Here is a 26,209-nt window from a genome sequence, read left to right as displayed (position 1 = left end):
AGGGCCCTTAGGCTGTATCTATACTGTAGAATTAATGCAGTTTGAAACCACTTCAACTGTTATGGCTCAGTGTAATCTATGTATCATCGGATTTGTAGTATGGTGAATCATCAGCACTTCTTGCGAGAGAAGTCTAAAGATCTTGTAAAGCTACAACTCCAATAACTGCATAACATTCAAACATGCCATTCATTGTATAGTATCAATGCACCCTTAAACTAGCATAAATTAACTCAAAGTTTTGCTGAAACCATCAAGCTTTCATTTGTCAATATAAAATCAAGGCAAAGTGATCCAACCATTCTCCAGGACAAAAAGAAATCGTTGATGTATGTTGTTAATATTTGTTGTCATTTGTGGTGAGGAAAAAAGCTCTCCAGGGGCACTGTTCCAATATGTTCCACACTATCTTTCCACCTACATCACTCCTTTTTAAAATGGTGGCCATATTCATAGCTCATTAACAATTAGATTTCATGAAAATCACATTTTGATATTTGCAATATTGCTGAGAAGTCTGGATGTAGCAACACTTTATGTGGCACATTATACATAATCATATTTGAAACTTATTTGTTTCCTTCTCATGTCATGAAACTATCCTTTATTTGCAGCTGCAACCTTTTCCTCCTGAGAAATGGTTCACAGAGAATTGATGAACATAGATGGGTTATGAAAGAAAGATGCTGAACTGAGAAATCCAATTCCCTGTGGTTTCTTTTCTTTGCATAGCTTATCATAGTCTTCCTTATCTTTTATCAAGAAACATGATCAGCCTGACTATTAGTAGCAACATTTAGAGCTTGTTTCTGTGTGTCCAGAATGTGGTCCTAAATTCCATTGCATCAGGCTAACTAACATTTGGTGTTTTGTTGCTGTCGTGTGCCTTCAAGTCATTTTTGACTGATCCTAAGGTGGGTTTTCCTTGGCAGGAATTGTTCAGAGGGAGCTGGCTTTGCCATTCTCTGGAGCTGAGGGAGTGGGACTTGCTTGAGTTCACTCAATGTGTTTCCATGGCTGAGTAGGGATTCAGACCTTGGTTCTCCAGAGTTGTCCAAAACTCAAATCACTATACTGTGCCAATTAAATATAATCCATCATATAAGAAAACAGCTTTACTTTAGTTTAAATGCTACTTATGAATTTGACAGTGGTTGTAGTAACAGGTGAACAGCAATATTTTACATCAGTGTCTTAGGGGGCTTCCAGACAGTGCCAAAATCTCGGTTTAAATTGGGGGTTAAAAAATCCAGGGACCTGACTGCAAGTCCCCACACAGACCTGTTAGACCCAGGATTAGCTCCTCCACCATCCTCAAAGGCTTCCTCCATATCAGAACAAGATGGAAAGTGAACAGGAGATGGAATGGTTTTGTTTTTTTTAAAAAAAACCATTATGTGCTGGACTGTATATGTGATTATGCTCACATGCAAATCTCTTAATATGAACATAAGCAGATTTGCGTGTGTGGTTCATCACAGATTATTATTATTATTATTATTATTATTATTATTATTATTATTAAAAACCCTTCTTCTGAATTTCTCCCTTCCTCCAATTGTTTGTTCAAGCCCTGTTTAATATTATAAAGTTTAAAATAAAGAGTTTTGTAAAGTTCTAATTGCTCTCAGTTCGTGTGTCCATTTCGTAGTCCAATCAGCTGATCAGTTGTTTCAGGCTTTTGAAAAGTGGACATGTGCTGGAGCAGTCTCCACGGGGGGAGAGAGGAGGAAATCACATGGGTTTTTTTTTTTTTTGTAGTACAGGGATATACAGTGATGCAAATACCCACATTTTCTGGCCAGAATCAGGATTAAAGGGGACATTTTTATCCCATGTTTTTCTTCTGTTGCATTTACCTTTATGCTGGTAAATGCCATGTTTTAGGTGCTGTGTAGATAGATTCTTCAGGTTAGGAAAGGGGGCAGGCAACGTCACCAGAAGCGGTCCACCGGTGAGGCCATTTAGGCAGTCACCTGTGGTGCAATTATTCCGGGGGGTGCAGTTGAGGTCCTCGGGAGGATGGCACCATTCACCACCTCCTTCTTTGGGCCTTGCGGGCCTTCTTCAGGCTGCCCGGCCCACTGGAAGGCCCAACGCAGGCTCCAAAAGGCCCGACGCGGACTCCAGAAGGCCCAGCGCAGGCTCCAGAAGCCCGCGTCGGGCTTTCTGGTGGGCTGGGCAGGCCTTCTGGAGCCCATGCTGGGCTTTCTGGAGCCCACATAGGGCCTTCCGGAGCCCACGTCAGGCACTACGGAGCCCGCATCAGGCACTCTGGAGCCTGCTGCCGTCTGTTGGAAGCAAGGCAAGTGGGGTTCATTTGTCTGTGGAATAATGTCCACGGTGGGAGAAAGAGCTCTTGTCTGTTGGGAGGCAGATGTGGATGTTGTAATTAATCATCTTGATTAGCATTTAATGGTCCTGTGGCTTCAAAACCTGGCTTCTTCTTGCCTGGGATAATCTTTTTTTGGGAGGTGTTAGCTGTCCCTGATTGCTTTCTGTCTGGATTTCCCCTGTTTTCAGAGTGTTGTTCTTTATTTAGGCTTTCCCTTAATCCCTCCTTATTATCCAACATTTTTGCTTATCCAATCCTTTTATTTTTCAGTGATTGATTTTTGGGGGGGGGGGGGGGCGTTACAATTTCTGTTCGCCTATACTTGAAAATTACCTTGGACCTGCTCTGAACTTCACCAAGAATATAACACTATGTAACATGATTTTTGTTCCAGGGTTATAAATGTCATTTCCTAATTGGTTCTATCATAAAAACATGGAAAATATTTATTCAACTGCAAAAACTTTGTTGCTATAGTTTTTCAATGAATATCTCATTGATTCTCAACCAATTCAACATAATTTGTGGCACTGTTTCATTATCTGGGCGGAAGCCACAAGAGGGTGTTAGGCAGAAAAGGATAGTCAATTTTATGGAGGGGAGAGGGGTTTGAAGGAATAAAAGCATTTACCCCTATTTTTCTGTTATTCCCCCAACCATATCACAGTCGTGGAAACAACGGCCGTTTATGAAATGGGAAGTGGAGGGGGGAATAACCAAAAAAAGGAGGGGAAATGGTTTTCCTCATTCAACTCCCCCATAAAAGAGACAATCCTTCTCTGTCTAGCCCTCCCCCCCCCCCAAAAAAAATCTGGCCTTTGCCCAGATAATGGAACAGTATCATGGCAGCCAAAAAACAAAGTTTCTGGAGTATAACAACTGGAGTATAACAAAGTAAGCACCACACAATTAAACATGAACAACACTTTCAAATCAGGAACAGAAATTTTGACCTGCAAAACAATACTATTTATTCTAAAGTAAGTTTAATTGTGATGACCTAAATATCTTGAACACAACAGATCCTGTCTCATCTTGAAGCTAAGTAAGCTTCATCCCTGTTTAATATTTGAATGGGAAGCTACCAAGGAATCCCAGATGCCATCAGCAATTTTTCAGAGAGAAGGAACTGGAAAAGCCATCTCTGAGCAATTTATGGGATTGCTTCAAGCCAACTGGCAACTTGAAAGTGTTGCCCCCACCCAACACACACACACAAGCCTCAGTGAATACAGGGATGCATTCAACGATGCTAATTTCCCTGCTGTTGAATATGGGAGTGCAGTCCTTTACAGAATGTGTTTTAGTAATGCTCATATGTTGATTGTCTTTTTTGAACTCAAGAAGGCATCTTCCTGGGTAGATAGATTTTGATAGTGCACAGATTTTCATGTACTACTGTATTTAACTTTATTTCTTGGGCCATTGCAAATTATTTCTTTGCAAGTCCCACTTGGATCGAGGCACATCCACTCTCATTAGGGCAATGTGTCATTGGGATTGCATTGACTGACTGAGAGATATGTTTGTAGCCTTTAGACTGTAAAATGAGCTCGGTGTCATTGTTTTTGAACTATCGGAAGGATTTATTTGTGGGCTAATTAAATGAAATCTCACTTTGAGATCTTACAATCATTGATGTTCTTAAGTGTTTATGCTACTCGCTGCTTCCAGCTAGGATCTCCACCAGTTGACTCCAAGGGGCTCATTCTAAAATTGCACTCGCATGTGGAATTTGTAGGGATTGTGTTATTGTCTGTATTAAGCTGAAGTCCCGTAGGCACTCCAGAATAAAATACATAATCAGCTTTCTGTAAGTAGTTGCCTCTATTAATAATAAACTGTTGGGAAAATCTGAGCTTACACATTTATATCTTTTATTACTGTTTTATGTTAATGACTATGTCTACTTTTCTTTCTCTTTCTATTGTTTTCACTCCCTTAGCAACTATGTAGCACAGGTGGCTAAAATCTCTTGCAGGAAGCTAATCAGTTGCTCTAAGCAAGACGTGCTGGAAAATAAATGAAAAAGTGCTGGGAGTGGTGAGGTACCACATAAACTATAAACATTAAGAAATGTGAATTATGATATTGCAGTTCAGTACTAAGAATGTCTGTGCCTTCAAGTCACCTGTTGACTTATGGCTTAGAGTTGTCTTAGGCAAGGAATGCTTCAAAGTATTTTTGCCAGTTCCTTCCTCTGAAATATAGCTGATTATAACTGGCATTCATTGATTTTTTTGTTTCAATTTTTTATTTACATATATTAACAGCTTACAGTGTAAACAAAACACAAAACAATGAATATTTTTCAAACACATAACCACACCACCAAGGCCTGAACAAGTACCAATTTTTTGCCATAAATTTACGAGTCAACCAGCAAACAAATGTCATATCCAAAATTCCTGACGAACAAAGTTGCATTATTTACCTTTTCCACTCTCTAAAACATATATAATAAAAACTGACTAGTATAAATCAAAATCAGACCTATTAGTTTTCCCCTAAACACTCTCATTCCCATTGATAATTTATCATTTAAGACTACATTTCATACCTCCCCAAACCATGTTTCCAGCGCGAGATTGGTTACTATCTTCCAATTCCTTGCAATTATAAGTCTTGCCACTGTGAGTAAGGTAAAGGTTTCCCCTGACGTTAAGTCCAGTCATGTCTGACTCTGAGGGTTGGTGCTCATCTCCATTTCTAAGCCGAAGAGCCAGCGTTGTCCATAGACACCTCCAAGGTCATGTGGCCAGCATGACTGCATGGAGCGCTGTTACCTTCCAGCCGGAGCAGTACCTATTGATCTACTCACATTGGCATGTTTTTGAACTGCTAGGTTGGCAGGCCTCACGCCGCTCCCGGGGTTTGAACCTGGGACCTTTCGGTCTGCAAATTCAGCACTTTAACGCACTTCGCCACCGGGTTTCCTTACTGTGAGTAAAAGAATCACCAATTCTTTCTTTTCCATTTCTAAATTCAACTTTGTGGCGTCCATTAATAATGCTAACCTAGCATCTGGGGTGATGTTTAATCCTATAATGATACCTATTTCTATAAATATGTTGTTCCAAAAACTCTTCAACTGGGGGCATTCCCACCATAAATGAAAATGTCTCCCTTTATGCATGCCACATCTTCAACAGAGGTTACTTTGCTTCCTATCCATCTGGTGTAGTTTAATCGGTGTGGTATACCATCTCCATATGACTTTGTATACATTTTCTTTTAATCTTATTGACAGATTCTTAACCACTCTCCACTTTAGAACCCTTTTCCAATTGAGATCTATTAGAGACCTTAGGTCTTTACCTAGGTCTGGTTAGGTCCAGACCTTTTCTAACAGCTTCAGCCCTATTTCTTCACCTATTAAATCATTGCATATTTTCCCAATTTATCCTTTTCCAGATATTTCTTGCTTTTTAAGTTTACTTAGCCATTCTTCAAATTTATTCAGCTCTGGGATTTTTTACCTAACCAATCCTTTTTCCAATTATACAGTTGTTGCCTCTCAAACCAATTCAGGACACCTTGTTGTTCTAACTTGTTAAACTCACTCCTCGAATCTTGTATCCATTCTTTCCAAGAAAGAGCAGTTTCCACCTCCATTAATTTTTTATTCTTAAGTTCAATTCTCAGGTCTTTTGGGGAAAAAATCCAGGAAAACTATTGGGGTTAGGGGAGAAACTCCTGGAAATATCTTGTTTTTTAACTTAAACCATGTCTCCATGATATCTTTAGCTAGGTTATTGTTACACCCCTTAATTACTTTGCCAGTTTATGACATGAAAAACATTTCCCCATAATATTTTTGCCAACATTTTCTTTCCAATTCCCAATTAATTTAGGTTCCAAGAGCAGCCTAAACACTCTCTTTAGTAGGTTTTTAGTTCTGGTAAACTAAACAATACTGGCATTCACTGATGACCAACTGGGCAAGTACTAGCCAGGGCTGACCCTGCTTGGTCTCCAAGGTAAGATAAAATCTGGTGTTCTAGTATAAGGGGTAAAGCATTATGATTACCTCCCCCGTACATACATACACACACACACACACACACAAAGCATGGTGGACTGTTAGTATCTGAATCTGAGTCAGCTGGTGAATCAATTATACACAGGGGCAGCAAATATACTCTCAGCTTTAGCTATCCCTCCTGCAGCTGTTTCATGTTGTATGGAAATTTCCTATTGCCAAACTTTTATTTAAAAGATGTTCCACCACATGGAGAGCTCTTGTACAACTCTTGTGGGAATAACAGCTACAAAGGTAAGAATGGGTCATTGCTTGTATGGAATAGTGAAAACTGGGCAAAAACATTCAGTGCTATGGATTTAAAAGAGCTTTATTGAGACCTTACTCCCTGTTTTTAGAACTGTGATGAAACTACTTTGTTGTGATAGAACTAATGTCTTGCAAGGATGAAATTACCAATATCCTCACCCACCTCTCTGTCTTAGCCTCTGGCTGCTTTCATAGGCCAGGAAGGATTAGAGTTCAGTACACATATGGCAGGTTTTACTTCTCCAAGGATCTTTAGTCTTTAGAAATTCAAATGTATCCATTATAACAAGCAGCATAGGAGCCTCCGGTGGCCTAGGGGATAAAAGCCTTGTGACTTGAAGGTTGGGTTGCTGACTTGAAGGCTGCCAGGTTCGAATCCCACCCGGGGAGAGCGCGGATGAGCTCCCTCTATCAGCTCCAGCTCCATGTGGGGACATGAGAGAAGCCTCCCACAAGGATGGTAAAACATCAAAACATCTGGGCGACCCCTGGGCAATGTCCTTGCAGATGGCCAATTCTCTCACTCCAGAAGCAACTCCTGTTGCTCCTGACACGGAAAAAAAACAAACTATGGCATAGAAGTCAGAACAAATCCAAGTGAGTTTATTATTGGCCCTGGTTTTTAAAAAATCCAATTGAGTGAAGGGCTGAGTCACATAGAATCTCCCAAGCTTGTCTCAGAAGAATAAAAACACTTTCTTCCACCCAAGTGGCTTGGAAAAATAAGCCGCTGTTGTGATTTCCAAAAGCCCTGCTTGTTGGCTACTTGGACTTTAATCGAAGACTCCTTCTGCTTCTGAAGTTCACTTTTCTTTTGAGATGTTTTTTTTAACAAATCTTATAGTTTGCAGTCCCGTGCTCAGATAACTTTGCCAATCCTGCAAGTTCAGAATGTGAGAATCCATGCCCGAGTGACTCCCATGCTGTTGATGGTGACATATGAATCAGGCTTTTGTGTTTAAAATTAAAAAGAAGGAAAGAAATCTTTCCATTAGGTTGTAGTTATCATATTTTATCCAGAAAAAAGAAATTGTAATTACAAGTTCTGAGTTGCATTTGTTCTCACAAACCCTTTGATAAGCCTGTATGTGATATTAATTGGGAAGATCAGAGACATGCCAAGTAAATGTTTTGTACTGTTGACCTTTTAATGCAGTGTCTCCAGTGGTGAAAGTGTAAAGCAAACACATACACAGAGAGAGAGACTTACTCCAGCACCCACCATCATACTTATCAGTAAGTAAGTCATTTGTGGATAATTACCTTGAATTGCAAGGCACTTGTTGCTTAAGATAATTCTTGAATGATTAAATTAATTGTGTCCTGACTTCTTTTATCCTTCTATGATTACACTATTCACAGTCTAATTAAGGAGGAAGCAAGAGTGCAAGCCCTAAAGCTACAAGTCTTGGTTTGGAAAGTTAACAGGGAAAATAACAAGTGCCGCATGGCCAGGCTGTTCTTAAAGTGACCGCCTAGTCTAATGGTCTGCAGAACAAAAGGGGAAGCTTCTAAAGCTGTCCAAAGGCACCATCAAAAGAGCTCGGACAATAAGAAGGTTTCATTTTTTTTTTAAAGTTCAGCATTCACGTGTGGGGTTTGTAAGGATGATTTCATATCAGAAAAATGTGTAAAAGAAAATACCACATACATAATTAACATTTTGATTGCATTGTATTTGCTCCTTCCTTGGGTTCTCTAGGATTTGTTGTTATAGTGAAATTGACCTAATATATAAATGCAAAATAGAATTCAGTTATGGAAATAGAGTTTGTTGAGAAATGATGGGGTTTTTTTTCCCTTTCACAGTTTAGAAGGATAAATTTCAGGATAGTATTTGGCCTTATTATTTTTTAATTATTGGTTTGAATTTAGAAGGTAATTATTAGAAACATGATTTTTCTGGCAGCATAGCCATTTGAATATTGCCATTGGTTTTTTTGTTTTTGTTTAAATAAAAACACTGTGTGAATTGAGGTGATAAGAGCAAGGAATGGAAAACTGGAATTTTAGCGTTCTAAAAAGTTGCCCACAGATGATCAATTGCTTTACTTCATCAATAGCAGTGAAAAAGTGCATCTATTTTAAGCTGAATTTTAATGCTTTCTCTAAGCATATGTTGAAACTTTCATCTTTCACTTTATTTCTATAAATGGCTTTAAGCTGGTCCTAGAAACATCACAAGATCTATTTTGAGAACTCCTTTGAGCTTTCCCTCGTGTAAATAGCTTGCATGCAATTTACTATCATTTAAATCTGAACAGGCATGAAGGCAATATAGTCTTTAGGTATGAAAGCTAAAGGAAGGATGCAGGAAGAGAAATGTACATGAGGAGCTAATCAGAAATAAGTTGGTAATATTTTATATTAGTGGGGCATGAATCTCTGCATACCTGAAACTTTCTATATGTATTGAAAAGTAGAGCCTGTTTACGTCTCAAAAATAGTCTTAATAGAAATTCAGTCTTTTGTTGTTCCTTAGTTGTGAGTCCCAAACAATTAGACCCACTGAATGAATGGGAGTTTAGGAAGTCAACGCTTCTTAATGGGGTTATCATACCTCCAACTCACAATTGCGGTTGCATCACTTTCTCTTTTGAATGACATGACTTAGATTTCTATATCAGAGGACATATATAGTTCAGAGTTTGAGAATCCAGTTTTCACTTATGGGATCCCAAGTCACCTGTTGTCTTCAAAAAGATCTACTCATCAGCTATTTGAAAGATGGGCAAAGTGTGGCCCTGGGACTGTATGCAACCTTCATGGATATTGTATCTCTTGATCACTCAGACTCCTAAATTCCTCTTCTTACATCCATGATAGAGTGAATTGCCTTCCTTTGAATTGCTCCAAGAACAGTAATTCACCTTGTACAGAGTTTTCAAAGCACAAATATCACTATACTGATCACCATCAAAAATGTTGCATTCAAGGATCTGTGGCAATACTGGCTGTCAAAGGCTATCACTCGTGGTCAAGTATGATTGCATTTTAAGTGTAGAGTCTTGGCAGTGGGTCTGTAAGTGACTGTAGATGTCATTTTTGGATCAGCATGTTATTTCTCAGAGAGGACATCGATTTCCAGATGGAAGGTGGTCTTGAAAAGGGTTGGCTTGATGTGTCTTCTTGACATGTTTCTTCTTTCACCCTCTATTTGTGCCTCTTCAAAATCCACAATACTGTTCATAACAACTGACCTCCAGTTAGGATGCTCAAGGGCCAGAGCTTCCCAGTTCTCAGTGTTTATTCTTAAGGTTAGCTATAAACACATCTTTAAATCTCTTTTCCTGTCCATCAACTTTCTGTTTTCCATTCTTGAGTTGAGAGATGATGATTGGGTATTCGGACAATTGATGATGGAGGATCATTGCTTCAATGCTGGTGCCTTTGCTTCTTCCAGAACACTAACATTTGTCCGCCTGTATTCTGAAGAGATTTGCAGGTTTTTTTTATAGGCAACAGTGATGGAATCATTCCAGAAGTTGAGTGTGACATCTGTAGATGGTTCATGTTTTGAAGGCGCATAACAGAGTTGAGAGGACAATAGCTTTATAAACAAGCATCTTGGTATCCCCACAAATACTGGCTGTACCATGAAAGGGACAGGTGCTCAGCCCAGTTTTCATTCTGGCAACTCTATACTGGAAACAAGGTGGTGGAAAACCTGCTCTTCCACCAACCTTTTTCTCGGGTCCCCTGGAATAGTGTTCATATGAGTCCAGCAATTACTCCATCTCAAAGGGAAAAACCCCATCCTTTCTAGGAAGTTTGAACTTGCCTGCCTTAGAATGTGGCAATGAGCATTCCACTATACTCCTCTTTGGCAAGTCTGTAATTTGGTTTTAGTGGTGCTTACTCCAACACCAGCCGCCTTGAGAAGTTCTGACAAAATGTATATTATTTATATATGTACTCTTTCTTTAATAAAAGTTTGCTTGAACTAAATGAAGAAAAAAACAAAGGGGTTGGGGCAGAACATTAGATAGATACAAACACATAAAAGACTTTCAAAAATCTAATAAATGAGTTTGATTCTCACAGTTTTTTTCCTCTTTCAAGTTCAAGAGCTAAATTTCCTTTTTAAAATGATTATTGCTCTTCGGGGGATTTAAAATAGGAAAAATAATCTTTAAAAAAGGCTTGAAGAAGCTTTGTTTTTCATGTAGCACAGAAAGCACAATGAATAACAATTATTAGTAATGATAATTAAGGCCATAGTGTTTGCTTATTTATGGCTTCTATTTGCTATTCAGTCCCAATGGGCTTCCAGAGCTCTTAACAATAGTTTTGCTTTAAAAAGAATGATCAATAAAATATGTGCAATAAAAGTCAACAACCAGAACCCTGGCGTCTAAATAGAATTTAAAGTACAGTAGAGTCTCAATTATCCAACATAAACTGGCCGGCAGAACGTTGGATAAGTGAATATGTTGGATAATAAGGAGAGATTAAGAAAAAGCCTATTAAACATCAAAATAGGTTATGATTTTACAAATTAAGCACCAAAACATTATGTTATACAACAAATTTGACAGAAAAAGTAGTTCATTACACATTAATGCTATGTAGTAATTACTGCATTTACGAATTTAGCACCAAAATATCACAATGCATTGAAAACATTGACTACAAAAATGCATTGGATAATCCAGAACGTTGGGTAAGTGAGACTCTACTGTACTACAAAGATCTAAAAGGTCTGTGGCTGAAGAGAAGTCACTGAGAATGGTGTTGGGCAGTTGGACTTAACTGATTTTCAGGGCAATTCTACACATCTGTTGGAGCTCCCAGTGGTGCAGCAGATTAAACCACTGAGCTGCTGAACTTGCTGACCAAAAGGTCAGTGGTTCGAATCCGGGGAGCGGAGTGAGCTTCCACTATTAGCCTCAGCTTCTGTCAACCTAACAGTTCAAAAACATGCAAATGTGAGTAGATCAATAGGTACCACTCCGGCAGGAAGGTAACATCGCTCCATGCAGTCATGCCAGCCACATGACCTTGTAAGTGTCTATGGACAGCACCGGCTCTTTTGCTTTTAAATGGATATGAGCACCAACCCCCAGAGTCAGACACGACTAGACTTAATGTCAAGGGAAAACTTTTACCTTTACCTATTAAACAACAGTCTCCATTGTCCTAGGACCATATCACAAAGGGCTGCACAACTGAAATTGTTGTATGATGATGATGAATATTGGAGGAATTTATCCCACAATTTTAATTTCCCATAGCAGTTTTCTATGTCTCATTATTGTGTACCTTTTCACATTCATGGGGGTAAAAGGTATCAATAACCCAAATAAAACTGTCATTCCACAATTGAACTTATCAAATGACTTTTCCAGATTCAGTTCTGATATTCCAGACAACCACATAACTTCAGTAGGTGTGATTATCCTCCTGCATCCATAGGGTTATGGCACATTTTAAAAGAATATACAGTAGAGTCTCACTTATCCAAGCTAAACGGGCTGGCAGAAGCTTGGATAAGCGAATATCTTGGATAATAAGGAGGGATTAAGGAAAAGCCTATTAAACATCAAATTAGGTTATGATTTTACAAATTAAGCACCAAAACATGTTACACAACAAAATTGACAGAAAAAGTAGTTCAATACGCAGTAATGCTATGTAGTAATTACTGTATTTATGAATTTAGCACCAAAATATCACGATATATTGAAAACATTGACTACAAAAATGGCTTGGATAATCCAGAAACTTGGATAAGCGAAGCTTGGATAAGTGAGACTCTACTGTACTGGATACAGCCCTACATGGAAAGGAAGATTGGGTCAGTGATGTTGTGCAGAACACCAGCAGCAGAAACAATAGTAAACAAGGCAGCATGAAAGCTCTAGTGAAAATGGAGTGTGAAAATGAAAATTTCAGTTTACTGTTTGCTTTAAGAACGTGATGGTTATGATAAAACAGTCTCATGTGGTAAAGCTCCTAGTATCAACTATTAGAAAAAGATCACCGAATTAACAAAATTTATGTAAGTGTTCTCTTACTGAGTTCTCATTGATTCAGTGAGATTTGAGTAGTTGTAGGATTATAGTTGTAACTCTCAGATATATTATACTAGAATTTGTTTCACCCCAGAGTAGATTAGAAATATCAGTAACCAGTCCATTTTTAAAGAAGTTTTAATTAAAATGAGCTTGATGGGTTCGCTAATTCATAAGTCAGATGGTTTAGCTTTCCTTTAACCATTTTAAAACTCATCCTAAAGTGTTTTTATTTAGCAATGTTGTTCCTGCTCATATAAGAAACAACAGCATAGCCACCAAAATGTTTTTGAAATCCGCTACTGTTTGCAATAGATTGTGCACCCCAAAGTGAAATTCATTTGACATCCACACCTATCACCCAGTCTGAAATGGTAGCAGATACTGACCCGGCATAAGAATCAGAAGTGAGCTTTGCTTCAAGTAATATTTTTTAAACAAAACCCACAAAGTTTCTGAAGCATCTAGTTGACACTGCAGTCATCGCCTGTGCATCTGCCCTTTGGTGTACATAACACATGGAGGACATCTGGGGACCATTCAAGGATGTGCCTGTCTTCTCTCGGTTGACCCCGAACAGGCACGGGTCAGCAGCTGTGAGTGAGAATAGTGTGAAGACTGTCAGCACTGCTCGATGTGAACAGCTGCCAAACATTTTGCGTGTTGCGTGGCAGAGCACTTTTGCAGTTTAAAAAAAAACGTAAAGATTGAGAGGGCATAACCTTGGTCTCTACTTGGTCATTATGAGCTGGTTGCAGTTACAGCTTGGCAATGAAATACTCTCCAGGTGCTTTTAATGAGGTCTATTAATTCGGCATCTTCAAATGACATTAATTGTCCAATACAGGGCACAAATGATATGTCCTCTGAGAGGAGTTTTCTTAGATGCAGTCTTCATTGAATCCTGAATGCATATGCAGACACAGCAGGTGATATGTAATATTCTGAGCAGATTAAGTCTCTGAGGATGAAATCAAGTGAATCACGCATGCTTCTATTTTCAAGACAAAGCACAATGTACTGCTCTTCCACTGGATTTGTTAAATCTCCTGTTATATATGAAATTGTAATGTTTAATAAACATGGGCACCTATAATTGTTCCTAAATGAATTATAGACACAGAGAACTGGAGCCAGAGCGCTACAGGTATATTCACCATTTATAACACTGGTTTTTATTATGATCACACCTGGAATAATAAAAATAAAAACCATGTGATTTCATTGATTGGTACACAAAAATGAATTTAATGGTGTATGCATAATTTTTTCAGCAGTCATAAGGAAGTATACATGTCTACATTTTAGTCTCATTACAAATCAACAATATGAAGCAAATTTATTGGATCAAATTTGCACAGTGTGTTTCATGAGTGGGAAAGGAGCTGAACTTGGATCATTCAGTTCTTGAATAATTTAAACCCAGAGTAAACAACTGTTGGAAATTGTTGAGCCATGTCAGCCCCTTAGGAGATTTTGAAAGGCCTCAGTCCACCACTGCTCCCTAATGCAGGGCTGGTTCTTAATGGAGGCCCATGAAGCCACCGCTTCGGGCACAGCCCTTGCTGGGCACACTCGAAGTGGCGGCGGCAGCAGCAGCGGTGGCAACGGCAACCATATGGTCGCTCACCGCGGAACAAGGAAGTACTTGGTATTCTCGCGAGATTTCACGAGATTTCTGCGAGATCTCACAGAAATCTCACGAAATCTCACAAGAATACCAAGTACTTTCTTGTTCCGCAGTGAGTGACTCAATGGTTGCCGCCACTGCTGCCGCTGCCACCACCACCAGTAAGTTGGGGGGGGGGGGAGGGTGTAATTTGGGGGGGGGAGCGGGGCCCTAGGTTTGCTTACATACTGAAAAAAACCTAGGGCTGCTCCTGCCCTAATGGATGTTATAACCCAATGGTCATGGGGTCCAGGATCATATTTTTTATCAACTGGAAATGACCCAGTAGTCTTTTCCTTATCTAAAATAACTCCAAAGCAAAATGAAGTTGTTCCACTAACAGTAGAAGATGTTTGGAAACATATAAGAGTGATTCCCTTTTCTGAATAAATATTTTTGAACCCTGGGGGTTGATGTGGCCACAACAATGGACCTGGAACTGCATAGAAGCCTCATTTTTCCCACTCCTGATCTTAGAATCATAGAATAATTAAGTTGGAAGAGACCACATGGGCCATCCTGCCATGCAGGAAATGCACAAAGTACACCTGACAGATGGCTATACAGCCTCTATTTCAAAGCTTCCAAGGAAGGAGCTTCCACCACACTCTGAGGCCGAGAGTTACACTGCTGATCAGCTCTTACAGTCAGGAAGTTCTTCCTAATGTTCCGGTGAGATCTCCTTTCCTTTAATTTGAACCCATTGCTCCGAACCCTAGTTTCCAGGGCAGCAGAAAACAAGCCTGCTCCCTCTTCTTTATGACATCCTATCACATATTTACTCATGGCTATCATGTCTCCTCTCAAACTTCTCTTCTACAGGCTAAACATACTCAACTCTTTAAGCCGCTCTTCATAGGGCATGGTCTCCAGTAGGCTTGTGCGTGAAATTTGTTTCTTCCATTTCCTTTGTTTTCCTTCGGTACCTTTGGTACTTTGGAGCATGTAATGGGAAGGGCCCTCCCAGTATGAAAACCTGCCCACAACAAAAGCAAGCGGGAGCCCACATCAGCTCCTCCTCTGCTTTTCAGTATCATAGATTAATCTTTATTAATCTCACAGCAAACAAAAAAAATCCCTCCTTCCTGAAAGCTACTACAAGTTATCTTTTCTCTAGAGTAGAAAGTAGTAACAGCTGTAAGGAAGCATTAAACCCAAAGCAGAAAAAAGATTGATGCATGCCAGGAAAAAAGAGGATTTTTTAAAGGGAAGCCCAGGGAGGCTCCTCCTTACTTGGAAGTGGGAAGCCTCCTTAAAATGCTTTGGAAAGAGTTGTGGCTGCTGGTATGGTGCAGGCCTGGGAGAGAAAGTGTGGGTGCCTGCCTTCAGTGCCTCTCCTCTAGAATAAGAAACACCTTTAAGAACTTGTCTCCTTTAAATACTTTGGAAAGAGTGTGTGCAGGCCTGGGAGAGAAAGCGTGGGAGCCTGCCTTCAGTGCCTCTCCTCTAGAGAAAACAGCTTTTAGAAGAAGAAGCCTCCTTAAAATGTGTGCCTGCCTGCAGTTCATAGAATCATAGAATAGTAGAGTTGGAAGAGACCTCATGGGCCATCCAGTCCAACCCCCTGCCAAGTAGCAGGAAATTGTGTTCAAAGCACCCCCGACAGATGGCCATCCAGCCTCTGCTTAAAAGCCTCCAAAGAAGGAGCCTCCACCACAGCCCGGGGGAGAGAGTTCCACTGTCGAACAGCTCTCACAGTGAGGAAGTTCTTCCTGATGCTCATGCTGAATCTCCTTTCCTGTAGTTTGAAGCCATTGTTCCGTGTCCTAGTCTCCAGGGCAGCAGAAAACAAGCTTGCTCCCTCCTCCCTATGACTTCCCTTCACGTATTTGTACATGGCTATCATGTCTCCTCTCAGCCTTCTCTTCTGCAGGCTAAACATGCCCAGTTCTTCAAGCCGCTCCTCATAGGGCTTGTTCTTCAGACCTTTGATCATTTTAGTTGCCCTCCTCTGGATGCTTTCCAGCTTGTCAACATCTCCCTTCAATTGAGGTGCCCAGAATTGGACACAGTATTCCAGGTGTGGTCTGACCAAGGCAGAATAGAGGGGGAGCATAACTTCCCTGGATCTAGATGCTATACCCCTATTTATGCAGGCCAGAACCCATTGGCTTCTTTTAGCAGCCGCATCACATTGTAGGCTCATGTTTAACTTGTTGTCCACGAGGACTCCAAGATCTTTTTCATGCGTACTGCTGTCGAGCCAGGCTTCCTCCATTCTGTATCTTTGCATTTCATTTTTTCTGCCAAAGTGAAGTATCTTGCATTTGTTCCTGTCGAATTTCATTTTGTTATTTTTGGCCCATCTCTCTAGTCTGTCAAGATCATTTTGAATTCTATGAGTTCTCGAAGGCTTTCATGGCTGGGATCACAGGGTTGTTGTATGTCTTTTGGTCTGTGTGGCCATGTTCCAGAAGTATTCTCTCCTGACGTTTCACCCACATCTATGGCAGGCATCCTCAGAGGTTGTGAGGTATGGATAATCCATACACAGCCCGAAAGACATACAACAACCCTATTTTAAATTCTGCTCCTGTCTTCTGGAGTGTTAGCTATCCCTCCCAATTTAGTGTCATCTGCAAACTTTATCGTCCTGCCTTCTAACCCTTCATCTAAGTCGTTAATAAAGATGTTGAACAAAACCGGGCCCAGGATAGAACCTTCTCTAGAGGAGAAGTTGAGCACTCTAGAGTAAAAACAGATAAGAATTTGAAGCTTCCTAAAAGTGTGTGCAGTGGCTCTCCTCTAGAGTAGAAACAGCTTAAATGCCTAAAATGATGTGAAGGGGAGTTTGGGAAGCCCCCCCCCCCAAATGGGCTGATATAACATTGATCTTTCAGCACCCCAAAGTGAAAACAAATATCTGCCCTCCCAAATTCTGATTTGGGCAGTCGCTGCGTGCCCCACCTTCCTCCTGGCATAAGGATGTGGCAAGCAGCCTCCTCCTTTTGCTGGGAGGACAACCTGGGCATGACCCAAGGCCTGCCTTGCCCCCACCCTCTCCCAGACCCTCCTCTTCCCTGGCCCCCCTCCTTCCTGGCCTCATGTTATTTAGTATGGATATGATATCATTCTACAGATAAACTAAAATTATCTTGTACTGTTTGCATATTCCCGATCCCTTCTGAGAATACCATATTGATAGTATTTCAATGCAATAGTCCCCTGGGAGTTTAATCTAAAACACATCTACACATTACGAGCAACACAGGGATTTTTTTTGTTACTGTTTTAGATTTGTCACCTACCTGGTACGCAGTGAGTCAAATGTTTGATGCCTTCAGCCAAAAAAAAAAAGCAGTTCGACAAGAACATTGCATATGCAAGCAGCAGAGGGGTGATGAAAAATAATATAGAAAAATGACAGCAATATAAGTAGGTCAGGGGTCATCCAGAGAAGAAATGTGGCAATGAGGAAGCAGGTGTTTCATGTTTCTGCTGCAGCAGTGTGGAAGGCAAAGTGCAATCTAAAAATTGTTTGTGTTATCGGGAATGTGGGAAAAAGAAACTTTTGTGGTGAACAAAAAAAAAGCTAATATGTGATATTGTTTCATATAGATTATAAGAGGATGTGTTAGTTTAAGTTATTTTTCCCAAGAAGCAGAATAACTCGGGGCTATGTCTGTTTTTATTGTTGTTTTTATTGCTGTTTTTATAGTTTTTATTGTTATTTTAAAGCTAAGTGTATTGTTTTAATCTATTTCTGTAAACCGCTCCAAGCCAAATTGGGAGTAGCGGTATACAAGTCTAATAAATGAAATAAAATAAAATAATAAATAACTTAATCAGTTTCATCAACTATAGTTTTTGTAGATGTTCTCATAGAGGAGTGAAGAGTCTCGACTCATCATTTTTTCGGTCACCTTTCAAGACAGCCATGTAGTGGCCTGGGAAAGAATAGGGATACCCAAGGAACATCCCTACCTTTGTTCTGAAGGATGGCAGGCAGAAGGAACTCTCAAGACTCCTCAAAGACCTCGGGGTAAAATACACTTATACACAAAAGACTTGATGCTTGATGGTTTTTCTCAATGCTTGAGAAGCCACTTTCATGGTTTTGCTCCTCTCCCATCAAATTTTGAATACTTTCCCATTCTTAGATTGTGCATGAGTCAGGACAGAGATGCACACATCTACAGTAATGTGGAGTATCATGTCTCCGAACATATCAGTGGATTTTCATCCTTCTTTTAGAGAAATACTTTGCTTTCTGAGTGCATCTGGTGATGTCTCCACTGCTATGGGCCAATAGTTCATGTAACAAAAACATTAGATTTTCAGGGTTTTCCTCTAATTAACATCTCTAGATAGTATATTTTGTGCTCTGATCTAAAAGTCCTGCTAGATTTTACCTCTTGAGACAGCTGTACATCCCTGCTAGTCATACATTATTATTCACACATCTTCTTTCCTTTGAAATCATATGCGAGTAATATATGATGCAGTCAGATGTGGTTGCAACTAAATGCTAGCACCACTGTGCCACTTTGTTTTTACAAAGAATTTCAAAAGACTCACTGAGGTCAATGACTGAGACTTTTCTTCAAGGATGTTTAGTAAATGGGCTAAACTCAGATCTCCAATCACTAGGAAGGACCCTTGTGAATTTTAAGATTACTTAATGTTTCTGCTTTGCTCTCCACTCCATTCATTTCTAGAGGGTTCAGTTCTTAAGAGTTGACCCATAGATTTAAATAGGATGAATATTATGCAAGTCAGACCTCACTGATTTTGTTAATGGCATGCATTATAAGAAACTAGAGATTATTCAGTACATCTCTAAAAGTTTATTTGGAGGTTTAGAGATGTGTGAAGCATTGCTAGTTATTTGTAATGCAAGCTGAAGAGAAAAACCAAATGAAATTAGGCAGACATCTAGGCTATTTCAGCCTTTACAGTGTTAATTTAAAAAGGACTTTGATGTACGATTGCATATGATATTTACTTAATGTACAGTTGTTAGTATAAATATGAATACACATTAAATAAAAAACAGTCTACACTAAGTAGGACTAACTTTGGATTAACTCTTACAATATTTTGGGGTGTGGTTATCAATGCAGGGGGGCCCTGGTGGCACAGTGTGTTAAAACGCTGAGCTGCTGAACTTGCAGACCAAAAGGTCCCAGGTTCAAACCCCAGGAGGGGAATGAGCTCCTGCTGATAGCCCCAGCTCCTGCCAACCTAGCAGTTCGAAAACATGCAAATATGAGTAGATCAATAGGTACTGCTCCAGCGGGAAAGTAACAGCGCTCCATGAAGTCATGCTGGCCACATGACCTTGGAGATGTCTATGGACAATGCCGGCTCTTCGGCCTAGAAATGGAGATGAGCACCAACCCCCAAAGTCAGTCACGGCTGGACTTAACGTCAGAGGAAACTTTATCAATTTACTTTATCAATGCAGATGGTGTCACAACAATGTTCTTCCTTCTCAACTCAAAATTATTATATCATTTTAAAAAGAACTAATATTTTTAGACAGTGGAGAATTAATAAACCCAGCCTTTTCTTGGTGTCACTTGACAAAAGAAATCTAGCCTCTCCACAGAGTTCCATTTTCTAAACATCTTTCCATCTTCCCTATACTTACTAGGCTAGTGGTAATATGGACAGTGTCAAGATTTCCTGGGCTTACATCCATTTAAACTGATTGAGTTATTTGCATCTTATACTTTCTACCAATAGACAAGATCAGCAGCTAGCAGCCACCTAGGGAGAAAATTGCCCTCCTGAAAGAGCAATATGTGTAAGGGGTGGGGGAGAGAGAAAGAGAGAATGGATCATAAAGATAATGGATGCAGCACAACAGGCAAATATCCATCCCATTAGGATTATTCACTTCTGATGATGTGACAAGTTGAAGACTTAACAGCCAACATTAAGTGCTCTTTTTCTCTACTGAATGGAGGGAACTTTTTATTAATGAGAAAACATACTGCTGGTTCTCTTAGAATTAATCAAACTTTAAAGGAAAAACACTTCATAAAGGGGTTGAAAAAACAACAACTTTCCCAGATCCAGAGATCATAGGGTTTTTTTTTTAATGTAGAGGGAGGAATTGAATTGAAAGAAAATACACACACTTACAGGTGAAGTGGGCAAAGAGATGTCTTGGTCATTCCATAGTAAGATAAAGGTAAAGGTTTCCCCTGACATTAAGTTCAGTTGTAACCGACTTTGGGGGTTGGTGATCATCTCCATTTCTAAGCTGAAGAGCCGGCATTGTCCATAGACATCTCCAGGTCATGTGGCCGGCATGATTGCATGGAGCGCCGTTACCTTCCCGCTGGAGCGGTACCTATTGATCTACTCACATTTGCATGTTTTCGAACTCCTAGGTTGGCAGGAGCTGGGGCTAACAGCGGGCACTCATTCTGCTCCCGGGATTTGAACCTGGGACCTTTTGGTCCACAAGTTCAGTAGCTCAGCACTTTAACACACTGTGCCACCAGGGGCCCCCATTCCATAGTAGTATCAATAAAAAGAGGCATTGATAGTAATTAGAAATGGTTTTACAGCAGTTTTGCACTCTCTTTCCCTCAGTTGTGAGCAACCCATATGAACTGTCAAATCATGGAACAATAACAATAACACTAAGTAGCTGGAAATATATTGCAGTTTTGGAGAAAAGCCCAGGATTTTTATAAAATAAATGGTAAATCGAGGAAGACTGAAACCAATTGCAACTTTGGGAGCTTCCAATTCACTTTTCTTGCAAGAAAAAAATGAGGGGTGTCAAAGATTGAACAATAACTATGGGGCGTTACAGAATTTGTCTTGAAGTATATCATTAAAAAAAGTAAAGAAAATCTTTGCAGAGAGAGTGTTCTTTAATAGACCTGTTGATAACTGACAGATAAAAAATTGAGGAAGGAAGAGGAGAAGGTCATTAATACTTTGGCAACTGTCAGTTTTCATGTCATTGGAGCAGTGTTTCCAAATCAAGGAATTAACCAGCATTCAAATACATTGAGTACAAAGGAAGGCAGGACTGGAAGATAGGAAGGAAGGACATCCAGCATATTAGAATCTTAAATTGCTTAAATCACTACTGTGTCAGTTTGAAGGAAATCTGATTTTTTTTCTAAAGGGCTGAGGGGGGATAAGGATTTTCTCCAAAGTATACTACCTACTCAAGATTTATTCTTGCCTCTTCTTAGCTACTTTGTCCAATCTGCTGTTGCTGCATCATTTTTATTTTCCCTTGAAATGCGTCTCCAGAGCTTGAACCAAGACTTTTCCAGTTTCACCAGCTGGAATGAAGACCTGGCACTCAATAGCAAGCTATTAAAGTTGGTTAGATTTTTTAAAAGGAGAAATAGAAAAAGGGAGTTCTGGAATTGCAGTATTTATTTATAATTGCTTATTTATTTTATTCTCGTTGTGTCTTTGAGCATTCAGACAGAAGCAGAACAAGATTTATGGTGCCTTATTTCATACAATTTCCCAAAGGGCGAGCTGTCTTAGTGCCTCAGTAAAAAGAGCCAAGAGTCCAGTGGAATAAAGACTAACAAATTTATTACAACATAAGCATTCAGGGATTATAGCCCACTTCTTCAGAGAGCAGCTAGATTCAACTTGAAAGTAATGTCTGTTTTAGTGCTGTTTCTAAATCTAATGAGAACCCCATTGGGAAATAATTACAATCAAATTGACCAAAGCACTGTTATCTAGTTTATAAACTGCAAAGGTTCCTGGTGAATTTTCAAATGGGGGGAGGGGGAGAGAATCCATATTTGTATTATTCTCCCTTATTGGTTGATCAGCAAATCTCCCTCTCCACAATCAGTCCCTGATATTAAGGATGGAAGAGTTATTTGCTTAGTGGATTAAAAAAAAAGGTTTCCAAATACAAAGCTCCGGTGGCGAAGTGCATTAAAGCGCTGAGCTGCTGAACTTGCAGATCAAAAGGTCCCAGGTTCAAAACCCGGGAGCAGCGTGAGCGCCCGCTGTTAGCTCCAGTTTCTGCCAACCTAGCAGTTCGAAAACATGCCAATGTGAGTAGATCAATAGGTACTGCTCCGGCGGGAAGGTAACGGCGCTCCATGCAGTCATGCCAGACACATGACCTTGGAGGTGTCTATGGACAACGCCGGCTCTTTGGCTTAGAAATGGAGATGAGCATCAACCCCCAGAGTCAGACATGACTTGACTTAACATCAGGGGAAACCTTTACCTTTACTAAACACAAAGCACAGAACTGAGCAGAGGTGAGGATTTTTTCAGCTTGCATTCAATAGTCAAACATCTTAAAGATCATAAAGAGTTTCAGGAAATTATTCCATGAGTAAATGTTTTGTAATCACAATTGCATTTTTTGGTGAAGAAACCCCCCAATATCTTTGTGCAAGTCCCCTGGTTTGTTTGAAGTTGATATTTCGTTGCCCAAAAATATGATTTTACATCAAAAGTCAAATGTTTCCAGGACCCCCTTTTTAGCAATTTGACAATCATGGAGATTTGGGGGGGCAAGCAAAAGTGAGATTTTCCTTGTACAAAATTCACAATTTTTGCACATTAAAAACCATGTGTATTTCTAGGCATGCTTTCCTTCAATACATTGGCGTTGAGGCCTGTGAAGCCTCTGAGGATGAGGATGGTGGTGGTGGTGGTGGGGGGGGGGGGGCTTTTGGCTTTTACTTCTGAGCCTGTTACTTCTGTGGCATCTCAGGAAGTTTCATCGGATGATGGGAATGCTACAGTTAGAACTGCTTTTGGGGAAAAAGAAGGTGTTTCTCATGATGATGGGACTGTTTTGGGTAGATCTGCTTTTAAGGAAACACAAAGTGGTTCTTATGAGAATCTGCTAGGGATTGACAAAAGGAATGTGGAGGAGACAGGAGCTTTGCCTATAACTTAACAATTACAGTTCCTAAGAGACAACTACTTTTTCCCAGAGGCTGAAAAAATAACCAAAGGGAACCCAGGTGTGAGAAAAGAGTGATGTTATAGGTAAGCATTAGAATTCTTAAGCGATCTGCCACAATGTTCATTGTGAAATCAACATTGGATTGTCATGTGCCAAGTTGCCTGTTTTAGGAGCTCTAGATTAAAAGTTTTGCTTTTGATTCTGTGTCCTGTTTTGCTGTTTAAGAGACTCTCAAGTGGATTACAGTTTTTTGCTCATGTTCTTCAAGCCTTTGGATTATGTTTTTTGTTCATGTTTTCAAGCCTTGGAACCCTTGGTTTACAGTTTCTTGTTTTTACCTTTTGGGTGTTGAGGAGTTAAGTTCAGAGTTCATCGATGCTGATTGCTACACCAAAGAATATCACGTTTATGGATGTTATTTTAAAATGATTTTAAAGTCTGGTTATTGAATGTATCATGGTGATTGCCTATTCTGATTATTCTGGAATCACTTTTGGATTATTGCTTATTCAATTTTGAATCTGCATTTTTTGTTTTATACTCTTTTCTTAATATATTTCTTACTTATTGTTGGTTGCCTTTTAACTGTGTGGTATTTGGGTGAAAAGGAGTCATATAGGTGGCTAGGCTTCAATAGTAGGAAGCAGTAATTAAAAGGCACTTATCTGTACTAAATATTTGTTTTGTCCTATCACAGATGGAAAACTTAGGAAATAATTTTATCTCTAATTCAGGAATAAAATCTTGAAAATGTACACCTAGTCCTATACATTAAAAAGATTACCAGGATAACTTGGCTATTTACAGTCCTGTTAAAATATTATTGTGAAGATATTTTTGAAGAAGCTGCCTTCTTCAAAAATTAAACATTGAGTGAAATACCACACTTGACTCAGACCAGCCTAAATTTAGGACAGGCTCTTATTCATTGTTTCTTGATGCAATTCACTGCAGATAAACATCTATCTGGATGTCTCAAAGCTATATTTGAGGCTTTTGTTTTATTGTAAAAGTTCTCCAGTGACCTCATCAGATGGGGTCCTTTTTGGAATAATGCACCAGTTTCTCTATAGTTTTATAACAGAGCCCGCTGGTGTAGGAAAAACTTCCAGTGGGGCTCCATTGTAAAACTATTGGGGAACCAGTGCATGCTGCTGTGGCAGCAACATGGAAGGCTTCCTGTGTTGCATTGCATCAATGGGGGGAAGCTGGGCAGTGGATGCTTCCCCCATGGAATGAAGGAGGGTTCAAACCAGGTGATGTGGGACATGAACTATGGGTTCCCTACTCCCTATGCTGGTCACATTGGATTCAGCATGATGCATGGTGATTCCAGTGGCCCATCTGATGTGGTCATGAAAGAGCTTCCTCTGTATTGTCACAACCACAGGTTAGGGATAGCTTTTAAACTTGCTCTGAAGAGCAGTACAAAATAATGTTTTGTGGGCTCTGATTAAGGGTGTGCTAAATTAGGCATTGTGTTTATGCATATCAACTAGACTCCCCATTTACGCCAACCAGGCTTACTTGCAGTAGGGTGGACGATTGAGCTTTTCTCTTTTATTATCTCTGATATAACTGTTTCTTCCTAAGCATCTGGAAAACATTTTTCCCAGAGATAACTAAGGGAAGAACGCCTTGGAAACTGAAGTAGTAAGAAGGTTTCCAGATCACTCAAATCTGTAAATAACCTCAATGAGTGGCATACAAAGTCAAAAGAATTTCCAAAATGAATAACCTTTTTCTTGTTTATATCTTTCAACATTCTTCTGAAGACATTTTTGGAATCTGTATCCATGTATTAAATTGTTGACACACATAGTACACATACATTTCAGAATTCCAGAAAGTCTTGGCCTTGCTTCCCTTTGGGGGAAGGCCCTGCATGGAAGAATAGTAATCCAGAATGGCCTGTTTGGGCACACAGACCATGAACTTGAGGCTTCAGGGCACCCAGAAAATGCTGAAGTGCTCATGGAACTGGGATAGCAAGTGTCTGAAAAGTTGGGAAGCTATGAATGCAATGTTGTAGGGGTATCCACCTCCATGGTCATGTCACCACCATTTAATTAGGAACTTGATTATTTGTGGTGTTTGGTATCTAAAGGGGGCCCTGGAACCAATCTCCCGTGGATGGAAAAGGGCAACTGTAGTTTCAGAAGATTAGGATGTAGGTACTTTCTCCTGTCACTATCCTTCTTCCATCCAGGCTCCTGGCACTGATATGGGATTCACTTGCATATCTTTGCCCACCAATAGAGTTGTCAACATCCATAGTTCATCTATGTTCCATAGAAGCCAACCAAAATCTCCAGGGTATCAATGAATTAGTCTACAAAACGAAAAATATTATCAGAAGTTAAAAATAGAAAGAAATTTCATTGTCTTCAAAAGTTTCAAGAAAACTAACGGGGTTGGCCTTCACAATTTCACGTTATCTCCCATATTGATGATGTTTAAAATCCTGAGGAAGAAAGTAGATACAAAATTTTGCACATAGTTGAAAATGTAAGTGGCTAAAATGTGCCTACTTTTAAAAAACAAATACACAAATATATGTTACTTAACAGAGATACATTCTTTAAAGCATAAATATTGTACAAACACAATGGTTCGTTGGGAAATGATGCTTATAAAAATGTGTAAAAATAAATGGGCGAATAAAATACAAGTTCCCTCATCTAGACTTTTAAAATCCTTCAAAATCCAAATGGATCCACCTGGAGAGCTGAGATAGTAACACATTTGTTTTGTGATGGTACATCGACTTCATTTGATACACAACTTATTAAAATGTGGTATATAAAATTACCTCCAAGCCATGTACATAAGAATGCATATGAAGCATACATTCATTTTGTGTTTATACTTCATCTCCAAGATATAACATTATTTATATGTATGCAAATGCAGGTATTCTAAAATCTGAAAAAATCCAGAATACGTCTGGTCCAAAATGTTTTGGATAATGTGAAGTCAACCCAATACAAAACAAGGAGGGGAGGAAAGTGGAAGTAGGATTCAGAGA

The 26,209-nt window shown here is 39.6% G+C and overlaps 1 long non-coding RNA gene across 1 annotated transcript in view; it reads left to right on the top strand.

Moving 5' to 3' along the window:
- The first annotated feature begins 6,294 nt into the window (after positions 1-6,294).
- LOC107983159 (uncharacterized) overlaps positions 6,295-26,209 on the top strand; it is a 150,496-nt gene continuing 130,581 nt past the window's right edge. Inside the window, exons 1-2 of the long non-coding RNA XR_001730592.2 lie at positions 6,295-6,611; positions 7,783-7,862. This is a non-coding gene — a long non-coding RNA (uncharacterized LOC107983159). The remainder of the gene's footprint in view (positions 6,612-7,782; positions 7,863-26,209) is intronic.

The sequence above is a fragment of the Anolis carolinensis genome, chromosome 1, assembly GCF_035594765.1.
Source record: "Anolis carolinensis isolate JA03-04 chromosome 1, rAnoCar3.1.pri, whole genome shotgun sequence".
NCBI lineage: Eukaryota > Metazoa > Chordata > Lepidosauria > Squamata > Dactyloidae > Anolis > Anolis carolinensis.
This window is presented reverse-complemented; position numbering and strand designations above follow the sequence as displayed.